The sequence below is a fragment of the Ammodytes marinus genome, assembly GCF_949987685.1.
Source record: "Ammodytes marinus genome assembly, chromosome: 22".
NCBI classification, from domain to species: Eukaryota; Metazoa; Chordata; class Actinopteri; order Uranoscopiformes; family Ammodytidae; genus Ammodytes; species Ammodytes marinus.
Genome location: NC_137226.1, coordinates 23,205,666 through 23,219,547, shown reverse-complemented (window position 1 = coordinate 23,219,547; position 13,882 = coordinate 23,205,666). Strand labels below are relative to the sequence as shown.

At 41.2% G+C, this 13,882-nt stretch overlaps 1 long non-coding RNA gene across 1 annotated transcript; it reads right to left on the bottom strand.

The window, feature by feature from the left end:
* Nucleotides 1-8,621: 8,621 nt before the first annotated feature.
* On the bottom strand, nt 8,622-10,484 carry LOC307268596. Its single transcript, XR_013845465.1, has 3 exons — nt 10,438-10,484; nt 10,000-10,112; nt 8,622-8,742 (listed from the first exon to the last, which is right to left on the bottom strand). It is a non-coding gene; the product is annotated as an uncharacterized lncRNA (long non-coding RNA).
* Nucleotides 10,485-13,882: the final 3,398 nt, after the last annotated feature.

The window sequence follows — 13,882 nt, the reverse complement described above, 5'->3', positions numbered from 1 at the left end:
ATGGACAGATTGTGTCTGAAAAAAAAAATATAGGCTATATATATATATATGTTTTGTTTGTTTGTTTGTTTGTTTATTTCATTAGTCTATTTTTGTCCTGTGGGTGGCAGCAATGTGCCTCAAAGGCATACAGTCTGCCGGAAATTAAGAGAAGAAGAAGAACAAGACACGGCGCTAGCTCCATAGACATTATAAAGGATAGACCCCGCATTGGGCGTTGAGCGCGAGAAATGCGGGCGCCATCTTGGACCGGTCACACGTTCCACTCAGTGTAGTCTGTTTGACAGGTGCAATGAACTGTCAGCGCATGTAATTAATCATATCTCATTAAATACCAAACTGATTTTCACGCGGATTTCTTTGCTGCAAAGATCATACATGTAGCTAAGATACAGGGCACAAGTTTCGACGTGTTTTAATATTCATAGTGGGCTTAACAGTCATAGAAGATTCTGATATGATATAAGTAACCAGACGTCCGAGTCACACAATTCGTCCGGGAGGAGATTGAAACGGAGGATGTGTTTCTGCTTGGGGAACATATTGAGGAGACACAGTTTGGCATCGACAACCACCATTCCGACTTGTTGTCATTGGTTGTGTCTGTCTTTCACAAATTAAGGCTGCACCACATTGCCAAACTCGCCTCGCTTGAATTTCTCTTCGGAGTAAAATGCGATTGTAAGGATGGTTAACTTTATTTTATGCATTTGAGTATTATTGTTTGCTGTTGTTGTGTTAGCAGAGATGGTCCGCTCAACGATCCTGGCGTGCATACCCAGTGCTAGGCCGAATATAATAAATGTAGAAATAACACACAGTGCGGCATCATTGCTGTTTGACTGGAACTGCAGTCGTTTATTAAACGCATGCTCACTTGACCTCTCGTAGGTCACATGTCTATTCCGGGACATCCTATTGGCTGCCACTGTACACAACGCAGCATACAGTATATTATGTTTAACAAAGTATATATAACAGATTGTGACAATGGAGGGCATATACTTTTACATGTCAACACCCCCACTTGCTCTCACATTGGTACATACTTTAATAACAAAACAAAACATTAAGGTTTTCTGCTTTCTTCATGCACATTACTTCACATACATGGTTAGTTTCCAAACATGAACCTTGCAAACTTAATCAACTTAAACTGTGTTGCAGGTTGTCATCACATCTGCTACCATCTCTTCTGTGGGGCAAAAGTGCAAACTTATCTTCCCATCACTCACAGTTGACCTTACAAAATGATATTTTATGTCAACATGCTTACACCTCTGTCTGTTCACAGGATTTTTTGCTAGCGCTATTGCACCTTGATTATCCTCATACACCTTAGGTGCTGGGTATTGACGTCTGTCAATGCCATCTAGCAGCTGAGCTAGGTACAATACCTCTTGTGTAGTAGACGCTAACGCCATATACTCCGCCTCACAAGTCGACAATGCAACAGTGGGCTGCTTTTTGGTTTTCCATGAGATCAAAGGTCCATTTTCATTTAGGCTTACACAATACCCTGTGGTACTACGCCTGTCAGTTGTGTCAGCTGCCCAATCTGCATCACTGTAGGCGTGTAGCTGCAGTTTTTCATTGGGAGTTTTTGTGAAGCACATTTCATTTTCACTTGTGCCTTTCAAATATCTCATTACATGTTTAACAGTAGTCCACTGCTCTTCTGTCGGCTCAGTAAAGTACTGTGACAGTTTACTTACAACAAAACTCAGATCAGGTCTTGTGCATGTAGCCAAATAAATCAGGCTTCCAACAGCCTCTCTGTATTTTTTGACATCGCTCATCACTTGAGCATCATTAGTGTAGTTTAACTTTTGTTCACAAGGTGTTGCTCTAGGTTTACAGTCTTGCATGTTAAACCTTTCTAGTATGTTTTCCACATATCTCTTTTGTGACATCTTAACACATCCATCACTTTGGTCAAAAACAATACCCAGAAATTGTCTGAGTTTTCCCAAGTCTTTCATTTTGAATCGTGCTGAGAGCATCTCCTTCACAACCTTCAGTGCGTTTTCATCACTGGCACCAATGATTATGTCATCTACCCATATTAAGATGATCACCTTTTCTTTTTCTGTCTCCTTTGTGTAAACACAATGATCTGCAGGATTTTGCACAAAGTTGTTTTCACTCAAATACTCGTGCAGTAACTTGTTCCAATTCCTGCCTGATTGTTTTAGTCCATACAGCGACCTCTTCAGCTTGCATACCAACTTTGTATCTGTGCCAGATTTTACCTCATAACCTTCTGGCTGTTCCATATAAATATCAAAATCTATTGGTGCATGTAGGTAGGCTGTTTTGACATCCATCTGATGTAAGATCAAGTTTTCTTGCACCGCTTTTTGCATCAAGACTCTGATACTAGTCAGGTTAGCAGTAGGAGAAAAAGTCTCCTCATAATCCACACCCTCCCTCTGACTGTATCCCTTGGCAACATAGCGTGCCTTGTACTTCTCTGATCCATCTGCATTGTTTTTAATAGCATACACCCATCTACCCCCCACTGCTTTCTTGTCCCCTGGCAAGTTTGTAAGGGTAAATGTGTCATTTTCTTTTAATGATTGTAACTCCTCATCCATCGCATTAACCCATTCTTTTGAGTGGGGTGAGGTTACAGCTTCTCGGAATGTTAAAGGTATGTTAGACGCTACTCTGTAACAATAGTCTATGTTAGTGAGTACTTGATCATCACTTTCTTCGTCGCCTGACACATATTCACTCAAGTAATCTGGTTTCTTCCTCTCTCTTGAAGGGTATCGCCGTTGCTCAAGTGTCTGTGTGTGGCTGTGTACTTCAGGCATAGTAACTGGCACCTGGTCCTGTGTATGTGCTGGACTCACATCAGTATTTTTACTGGTATTGAAAACTCTATGCTGCAGCTCAAAATCATCATTGACAGGTGTCATGTCAGTCTGTGTCTGCCTCTCTGTGCTTGTTTTGTTTACAAACTTAACCAGTCTATGCTTCTGCACTTTTCCAGTGTCAGGAAAATAAACCATATAGGCTGGACTGTTCTTGTCGTATCCAACAAAAATTCCCTTTTCACACCTTGAGTCTAATTTTCTCTTGTCCTGTTTGTAAGCATAACACTCTGAACCAAACTTTTGCATCCTGGACAAGTTAGGTTGTTTCCCTTTAAGCAGTAAGTACGGTGTCTGCTTTGTGCGGTTGTTAAAACATCTGTTCCTCACTATAGCAGCTGTCTGTACTGCGTATGTCCACAGCTCTTTTGGTAGCTTACTGTCCAATAGCAAACACCTGGCCATGTCAAATAGTGTGCGCCAGTTTCGCTCAGCAGTGCCATTTTGATGTGGCGAGTATGGGGCTGAAGTCTCATGCCTAATGCCATTTCTGCTGAGTAGTGCTTGGTAATGTTTTCCCGTAAACTCAGTACCATTGTCAGACACACTTACACTTTATCTTGCCATATGGCGCTGTGTCGGCAAGAAACTTTTCTGTTGCCTGCACTGTGTCACTCTTATTTTTCAGAAAGTACACAAATACTGCACTGGAAAAATCATCAGTAAATGATAATGCATACCTATACCCGTCTCTGGACACTGGGTCTATAGGTCCTGCTACATCTGTGTGCACCAGCTCTAAGGGTGCTTTTGCCCTTACATCAGCCTCCCTGTTTCTAGTTTGGGTAAACTTTCCCTGAGTGCAGACTTCACAATGTAGGGCTGACATGTCTGTTTTACCCTTGATTGTCATACCATCAACAACATTTTGTAGTTTCTGAACATCATCATAATTACAGTGCCCTAAGATTTCGTGCCATGTCTGCATATCATGGACTCCCTTACATTGGTCTTCACACTCACCATTTACTGTATGTAAGTAGTACAGTCTGTTATACTCATGAATGTTGAATCTTGCACCGTCTCTACATATTAGGGCATCTTCTCCTTGCTTGAAGACTACAGTTGCTCCACTGGCAGTCGCTGCTTTAACAGAAAAGATGTCCTGCGGGTAAGATGGGATGTACAGCACCCTTTTCAGCGTCGCGTTGTGATGTTGCCCTCTGCTGTCGATCAAGCAGACCTCTGCATCTCCTCTGCGCTCCGCAACTCCGTTGGTCTTTTCGCCATTGGCTAACTCCACACAATGTTTTAGCGGTTGGAACGTGCCGTCAAAACTCCTGAACTTTGATATATCATTGATGATATGCGAGGTTGCACCCGTGTCCACCATTAGTCCTTTATTATTAGCACTGTGGGCTCTCTGCTTCACTGCATCCGTGTCGCTCACCTGGAAAACATACTCGTTGTCTCTCTCCTCCTCGAAAACTTTGTGTGCGTCGTCCTGCTGGTATCTCCGCCTGCAGGTTGCATCCCGGTGTGTGGCACTTTTACATTAACTACACCACTGCTTGCGTTGACAGGATCTAGCTTTGTGTCCTTTCAGGCCACATCTGTAACAAACAATGTCCGCACTCTCGGCTCCGCGGTCACTTGTAGGCCTACTGGCTGACGCAGGTTGCATTTGCGCCTTCATCACGTTGTCGTCCGACTCTGTGGTGCGCATTTTCTCAGTAGCTTCGTAGCTCCGCAGTTTAGTTTTGAACTCCGCAAAAGACATATTCACATCACTCTGTGTAACATGAACTGCGAACGGTCCATAAGACTCTGGCAGGCCCTTCAAAATCATTGCCACTAACAGTCCGTCGCTCAATGTTTCACCGGCGTTTCTCAATGCTGTGATAGTGGTCTCTGCACGTATAACATATTCAGTCACACTTTCGGTACTTAACTGTTGAAGTGAAGTTAGTTCGGTATACAGGCTTATTATCCTGGGTTTTCCTTTTCCAGCATAATAGTCTCTCAAAATCTTCAGTGCTTCTCGGCCATTGTCCGCTGCATCTCTCATTACTAGCGACAAACTTTTATCATCGAGAAACTGAATCAGCTCTGCGTATGCCTCGGCATTTCTATCTTCCTCTTCATCATCTTCATCGGTTGGCTCGTATAGAATAGTATCCTTTAAACCTTGTAGCCGGAGATGGCCCAAAAATTTCGTCTCCCACAGTTCATAGTTCTTTTCATCTCCGTCAAAAACCAGCCGTGACCATCGGCCACCTGACTCGTAGGCTCTTTTACTCATGGTGCTAGCTTAGTATGCTAACTCACCGGACACGCGGTACGTCGCGACTTTTCTCTCGGTGAAAACTCGATGGAAACTCTCTGGGTAACTCTGGGCCCATAACCTGTTAGCAGAGATGGTCCGCTCAACGATCCTGGCGTGCATACCCAGTGCTAGGCCGAATATAATAAATGTAGAAATAACACACAGTGCGGCATCATTGCTGTTTGACTGGAACTGCAGTCGTTTATTAAACGCATGCTCACTTGACCTCTCGTAGGTCACATGTCTATTCAGGGACATCCTATTGGCTGCCACTGTACACAACGCAGCATACAGTATATTATGTTTAACAAAGTATATATAACAGATTGTGACAATGGAGGGCATATACTTTTACATGTCAACATTTGATTTTCCCTTAATTTAATACTTTTGATTGCTGTGGTTTTGTATTGAATGTGTTTTTAAATGTACCGCGCTGCAAGGCACGCATTGATTTCCTGTCTGTGTCTGAGGAACCAACTCGAGACTAGACTGAACTTGGTATTCCCCCCCTAGTATAGAACATTGGACAACCAAGAAGACTTTGCTTTTAAATAATCCCGTCCTCTTTTAAGAGGCAATTGCCTAACAAGCTTGTGTTTTAAATTAGAGAAATAAAACATATTTTTACATGAACACTCATGTTGTCCTTCTCTTTTAATGAGATAGTATATACACTTTTGCTCTTGTTTTGTATTTTGTATAGGCCTACTTTATTTAAATTAATATATTTTATCCTATTTTATTTCTGTTCTCTGTTTATGTTATCCCTGTGATTGTCTTTATTGTGTATGCTCGTCACTGTAAATGAATAAATATATTTACATATAGCCTAATCATATATTGTTAACTTATTAAAATAGCTGACTTTACTGCCCCTATCTGTTTCTGCTTCTCTATCATATTTAGTCTAAAGTGTGTGATTTGCAAAATACCTATCATAGCCTACATCACATAGGCTATCATAAAGGTGACCAGACGTCCCCATTGTTGGTTGCCTGTCCCTGGCTAAACAGAAACAACTACCTGTTCCCGTTTTGTTGACACCTCATTAGGTTTTTCAATCAGATTGCTAGTCAAACTGGAAATGTCTCCGTTTTCCCCCTTTTCGGGGGATGTTCCTCGTTTTGATCTCGGACGTCTGGTTACTTATATCATATCAGAATCTTCTATGACTGTTAAGCCCACTATGAATATTAAAACACGTCGAAACTTGTGCCCTGTATCTTAGCTACATGTATGATCTTTGCAGCAAAGAAAACCGCGTGAAAATCAGTTTGGCATTTAATGAGATATGATTAATTACATGCGCTGACAGTTCATTGCACCTGTCAAACAGACTACACTGAGTGGAACGTGTGACCGGTCCAAGATGGCGCCCGCATTTCTCGTCAGCGCCAATAGGCAGTAGCGGCCAACGCGGGGTCTATCCTTTATAATGTCTATGGCTAGCTCCACTCGGTTAACGGAACACCGCGGCGGCCATCTTGAGAAGGTCACGTCAAACAATAAAAAAAGACCGCAGACCGATAGGCTACTAGCCCCGCCACAGTACTCCCGCGGCCCGCCCCGCCTCAGTATTGTTCTCCGGGGCTGCAGCTAGACTCTCTGCCTGCGTGACTTTGATCCACCGGGAACGGGAAGGCACTGCCGCCATCTTTCTGCGCAGTGAAAAGGAGAGACGGAGCGGACTGTTTTACTCGACAGAAGGTGAGTGCAAATTCTTATAAACATACATGTAATACTTCTGAAATATTTAATGTGTTTGGTCTTCCGTGATTCTCTTAATTGTAAACTTAACTGAAAAAAATGCAAGCTTTACACTGAGCAGAGTTTTTCTTAACCACTTACTAGCCTACTTAAATATATGTTCGACAGCACAGTAAATATCGAGTGTAATTACATTAATTTACATCGAAAGTTGTACTTTTCATTGTCACTGGTGGCAAAAAAACGAATTAAAAAATTTCAACAAACTTAGCGTTTTACACAAGGCGGTGTGAGTACCAGATCCGCTCGGCTGCAAGATCCGCTCGGGGTCCTGCGCCTACTGATGACGTATCGACACTTGACGTTGTCACCATAGATACCGCTACGCTACGGCAAAGCAATGTGGACATACACAACATTTGAAAAGATCGCGATAGCTGAAGTTGCGATAGCTTAGCGAGTAAGCTAACTATAGATAGTTTATATCTGTGTGAAACTCAAAACAACATGTAAAAGATCGCGCTAGCTGATAGCTTAGCCAGTAGGCTCCATAGATAGATTGATTTATTTATTGTTCTGCAAGGTTTAAAATGAGTTGTTACGTTTGGCTTATAGTAGTCATCTCTCATTATGTAAGGTTAAATTACATTTTATTTTATACGAATTTATAGTTTAGCAAGGTTTAACCCCCGGTTTTAACCCTGTTTGAGTGCTAAATTAAACATTTATTTAATAATACTTTAAACATTAAATTAGTATTTTAGTTTAATGTACTCTAGCATGTATTTTAAGAAATAATATTTTATTAAAAGAACAACCATCCCCTGGGTTCACTGTTATTTTACATCACACTGAAAGACAATGTGTATAATGAGTTTCATAATGATATTTATCAGTTAAAAAATGTAAAGGTGTGGCTGTGATGTACAATTTCCAGCCCCTGGAGCATTTGTAGTGTCTTGCAGCACTGATAAATAGATTCATTCATTCAACCTTCATTAAATAAAATAAAAAAATACAGCAGATTTTGTTTAATCTGATTTGTATTTTTCTTATCCAACCACATATACCACCTTCTGTAGTGTCTTGCAGCACTGCCATCGACTGTCCAAACAGCAAACTAGCCTACTATTTGCACTGAGTCTCTGCAGAACATTTCTCAATGGGAATAGTTCACGGACACACACACTGACATATTTGTATATGATTATATATTTTTTTATTCATGTGGCCTGCAGTGGCGATATCGCACAGGTGTATTCCCACAGGCTCTGAAAACAACAGTCATCAAACCATATCTAACTTACCATTTTTAAGCAAAATCATTGAAAAGGCTGTTTATCAACAGCTAAATAACTACTTCAATCACCGGATGTGCCAAAATTGTCTTCAATTGAACAATGAAAAAACTGAAGTAATGGTCTTTGGTGCAAGGGATGAACAATTAAAAGTCAGTGCACAGCTGTTATGTTAGAACGCACACACCAAGACAGAAATCTTGGTGTATTCATAGACTCAGACTTGGAATTTCTAAAACTACATTAAAACAAGTACACGTCTGGCAAATCAAAAGGTTTCCAAACTGTGCAGAGCACCTATGCAAAATATTAGTTTGAAAAGATTTATATTACAAAAATAGAACTGATTTGAATTACATAAAATATACAAATATTAATGCTCAGAGGGGCACTGATGCCCAGTGTCCACTCCTCTCGACGGGAAGGTGGGGGGGGAGAGAGGGGCACTGACGCCAAGTGTCAACTCCTCTCGACGGGAAGGGGGGGGAGGGGCACTGACGCCCTGTTTCTGCTCCGTCAAAGTCGGCCGCAAGGCTGAAGTTGAGGCCGCTGACAATGCAAAGTCATCTTTGCAATATAGTGGAAACACCTATAAAGAAATACACATTACATTAAAGACCAAGTAATATAGCTTCTGGGTTCAAGTTACCCACTAACACTTGTATAAGCCAAATAGCGAATTTGAAAATGTATTAATTATCTAGATTTTCTAAAGTGAGAGCAACCATACTAATGGGCATGTAAGCTCGTCTAGTCACACATTTCAGATGATACCTCATGTTTTTCTGCAGAGTCTACATGTTTTATTTGTTTGTTCTTTTACAAATTTGAGGAAGGAATCAGATATCGTTGGTTGCTCATTTAAGAACCGGAATACTTCTTTTGGCCCTCTAAGTCGGCAGATTTAAAAACATACCCAAGGAAAACAGACTTTGTGATTTAGGAGAAGTGGAGAATTAATTTAAATTTCATACCTACTATCCTGAGCTGTAAATTCCTTTTTTTAATTAAATGTTTCCTTAAAATCCTGAAAAGTTTTGGGGGTGCTTCAGTGGCGTATTATCTACTTCAAACTGTCAAACTGTCAAATGAAATTAAAACACCTAATGTGTTTTTTGAGCACTAAATATGACATGATGGAATAGTTGTTTACTTTCAATGTGTATATGTTAAAGTTTATTTTGTTACAAAAGCTTGGAGACTTCAGGATGGTTAATTTGTTTTAGTATTATGGCGCTTTTCCACTGCATGGTATCAGCTCAACTCGACTCGACTCTTAGTATTGTTAAGCATGTAATTTCTGGGCTGTTTGTGTTGATAATGGTGTCTATTTAGCCCGTGGGCTGGGCATAATTTTTAAACACGACACAAAATTAAATCTATCAATCAATTAATCATGGCCTAAACACTCAAGCCAACCCGCAGGTTCTATCACAGTAACCTGGACTGCTGCTAAGTAGTAATTATTTTGAAAAAGAGCAGTTACAAAGTTTCAAGTCTGTTTATATTTCATTTTTCCTAAAGAGTTTTCTTTCTGTGACCAAGCAACCAATGAAATCTGGTCTGATGTATAACCTTTCTGATCGACTAATGTTTTAGTCAACTATTAGGGGGGCAGCCCTAGTTCATTTATGAAAGTGTATGTACAATCTGTGGTTAGGTAACATTATGACAACAAGTAGCTTCAGGAAATCTAGTGAAATTGCCAAGTTACAAATAAAGGTTAAATACAAGCAAATGTTTTGGGCAGTACTTGGAAGACAAAATCAAAGTAATAGTGCCAATACAGAATACTTCCGATAAACTGGCTCAAATGTGCATTTGCGTTTGACACACTGTGACTTACCTTTCAGAAAGTAGGTCTTTGAGAGCTTCCTAATGTTGGCCTTGTTGTTGTTAGGCTGTGGTAACTTTTTTGAGTGAGGTAATGCTTTACTTCAGTGTATAACGCTTCCATTTCTGTGAAAATAAATGAAATAAACAAAGACAGTTTTCGGGATTAAGGCCAGAAAAAAAAATAATTCCCTGGTAATAGAGATAGGGTAATTATCACCTACAAAACTAATCCTATATTGATGAAAGCCCCCGCTAACGTTTATTAGCTCACGTTAGCCATCAATCTAAAGCCACACACATATTATTTTATCAAAGCAAACGGTCATGTTATACAACGTATGTTTAATTTCAGTAATTTGACAAGCGTATGACTAAGGTTTATCTTTGTACATTAGATTATTATTCATAGTCTTTGATTAGAAAACCATAGGAGATCGTTAATACTTACCTAAAGAGCAGGGAATAACACCATACACCGGCTACTGAGTGACGCGCATGCGCATTTAAAAGACAACGTTTACAGGAAGTGCGTCATTATCGCGCATCTAGGACCCCGAGCGGATCTGGCAGCCGAGCGGATCTGGTACTCACAGCGGCACCGTTAAAATAGCTGCCGGAATGTAGCCTACACACAGCGCTGGTTCTCGTCGCCTGTTAGTTCAAACGCCAGAAACAACGTCTCCGCTCCAGTCTGCTATGCCAGAGCTGATTTTAATCATGGGTTAGTAACAACCGCAGCATATTTAAATTTTTAAAATAGTCCATTTCCTAGTGCCATTTGTGAACTAAACGAGAGCTTTTCCTTGCTACCTGTTTGAATGAATAGGCTATGCAATAACCTTATAATCACGTGTTTTTATTAATCCAATTTTCATGGGGTTTTAATCTTGCTGTTTTTTTTAATTATTTTTTTATTTAAACCACTGCTGGACGGCCATAGTCTGCTGTGAACGTCACGGGCACATCTACAAACAGGGCTGCTGATATTGGCTGCTGTTCAGGCTTCTGTGCAGGCTTCTGTGTGCTACCGTGAATTGTTATGTTATGTGGACCACGGCGGCGGAGGTTACCGAGGACCTCGGTAATTATTATTAATTAATTAAGTACTTATTACCAGAGGTGGGACAAAGTCATTGTTTAGCAAGTCACAAGTAAGTCTCAAGTCTTTGCACTCAAGTCCCGAGTCAAGTCTCGAGTCAAGACAGGCAAGTCCCGAGTCAAGTCCCAAGTCAATGCTGACAAGTCTCAAGTAAGTCCCAAGTCCTGCAGTTTGAGCTTCAAGTCATTTCGAGTCCTTTAACCAAAAAGTAATACTTTATTTACCCACATCATGTACGCTTTTAAAATCTGTCTTTATTTATTAAAACAAGTGCAATTGAATTTGTGGAAAAAAAATTGTACGGACATTGCACTTCCTAAATGCACTATTTACCAGTGATTTTTAACATTTAACTCATATTTTGCAATAATATTCTTCATTTTAAACCACTCCGTTACAGAATAAACACATTTATTAATTTGTGTTATGTTGACCACCTCGTAGTTTTTATACCCGAACAAAAACAGACACTCACACATAGGCTACATGTAGAAAAGGCCCCAAAGTTTACAGGTTACAGTGTTGTTATTGTGTTGATGACATTATAGCTGTCAGTTAGTGGCAGTGACATCAGTCGGCCGGAGAGTCTGTTTAGTAAGTTTCCTTTCTCTTCTCCCTCGGTCAGGTGTGTGAGCGACGTGCATGTTGCCGCAGTAGTCGATCATTCCACAGTTGAAATCTGTTTATTTGAGTTTATGTGAATCACCCGTGTGTGAGTACATGCAGTCCCGATCGCTGTTATTTAAGTTACAGTTTATGGATGTTATTAACAGCCGCGACTCGCCTGTCGCAACAGCTGTTCTAACGTCTTCTCACGAGCGGAATGTAAGCTTTTGTTCTTTTCCCGCGATCTATATGCGGTTGTGCCTGTGAAAGAAGGAAAATAAAGAGCGGATAAACCATACTCCTCTTCTCCTAGTCTCATGCTTATAATCTGACGTTTTTGGCCTTAAGTGGTGTTCTGGCCGACACCTCTGAAGTGAAACCAGTGATAAGCAGATCAGCGCGGCACCGGTACATCCACCAGTTTCCTCCGCTACACTAGGCTACATGATGAAAGATACAGAGCGGTAGGCCTACTTAAAAATATACTTTTTAATCTTTGTGTTTTGGGGAAAGTAGCAAGTCTTATCAAGTCAAAAGGCTCAAGTCCAAGTCAAGTCACGAGTCATTGATGTTGAAGTCCAAGTCAAGTTGCAAGTCTCTTTACATTTTGTCAAGTCCAGTCTCAAGTCATCAAATTCATGACTCGAGTCTGACTCGAGTCCAAGTCATGTGACTCGAGTCCACACCTCTGCTTATTACTCTCCACCATTTTTCCTTCTTCTTATTCTGCCTCAAAATTCTAGCTGCTACTCCTCCCACACCGTTACACGCAGACATGCAAAAATTTCACACAACGTGCGTCCCCACCCCACGGGGTGTGCTATTATACAGTTTTTTGAATTTCCGCTAGGGGGCGCTGTAATGAAGTCCCGACTGAAAGAACTTTGAGAGGCCACGCCCCGCACACCGTAAGTCCGATTGACTTGAAATTTCTCACACAGGTGTATGTTAGGGTGCTCTACAAAAAAGCCTCTGGGACCATAAAAATTCTTCAGGGAATATTTCCCCGATAATTAGCATAAACTGAAAAACAGGGTGTTATCCACAACTTTCTGCAATTTGACTGTATCGACACCAAATTTCTCGTGAAGCCCCGGGGGACCACAATAAACATACCCGTAAAAGATTAGTAGGACAACTTGAAAAACATGGCCGCCATTGACCAAAAAGTTTACGCAGGGGCGGGGCTTAATAACACGTTGGCCATAACTCCTTAACCATAGGTCCTATCATCATCAAACTTGCTGGGTATGTGCGGAAGTCATGTGGTAGCATGTCCATAGAAGCTTATCGAGGTTAACCCATAGGGGGCGCCACAAATGTCACCCGACTCCGATTGACTTGAAATTGATTACACTTGTACAGCTCATGGTGCTCTACAATATAGCCTCTCGGACAATAGGGGTCAGCCAAGGTTATTTTTTTCGCCGCCATTGCCCAAAAAGTTTACGCAGGGGCGGGGCCTATACACAAATTGGCCATAACTCCTTAACCATAGGTCCTATCATCATGAAACTTTCTGGGTATGTGCAAAAGTCATGTGGTAGCATGTCCCTCTAAATTTATCGAGATTAACCCATAGGGGGCGCCACAAATGTCACCCGACTCCGATTGACTTGAAATTGATTACACTTGTACAGCTGATGGTGCTCTACAATATAGCCTCAAGGAATTTTTTTTTGATTTCCGCTAGGGGGCGCTGTAATTAAACCCAGACTGAAGAAAGTTTGAGAGGCCACGCCCCGCACACCGTAAGTCCGATTGACTTGAAATTTCTCACACAGCTGTATGGTAGGGTGCTCTACAAAAAAGCCTCTGGGACCATAAAAGTCCTTCAGGCAATATTTTCCGCTAATTAGCATAAACTGAAAAACAGGGTTTTAACCACAACTTTCTTTAATTTCACTTTATCAACACCAAATGTCTCACGAAGCCCCGGGGGACTATGACGCACGTCTGCGAAAAATATTAGTAGGCTAGCTTGGAAAACATGGCCGCCATTGACCAAAACGTTTACGCAGGGGCGGGGCTTATCTACAAATTGGCCATAACTCGTTGACCATAGGTCCTATCATCATAAAACTTGCAGGATACGTGCAGAAGACATGTGGTAGCGTGTCCCTCTAAGCTTGTCGAGGTTAACCCATAGGGGGTGCCACAAATGCGACAACCGTCATTCAAAAACGCA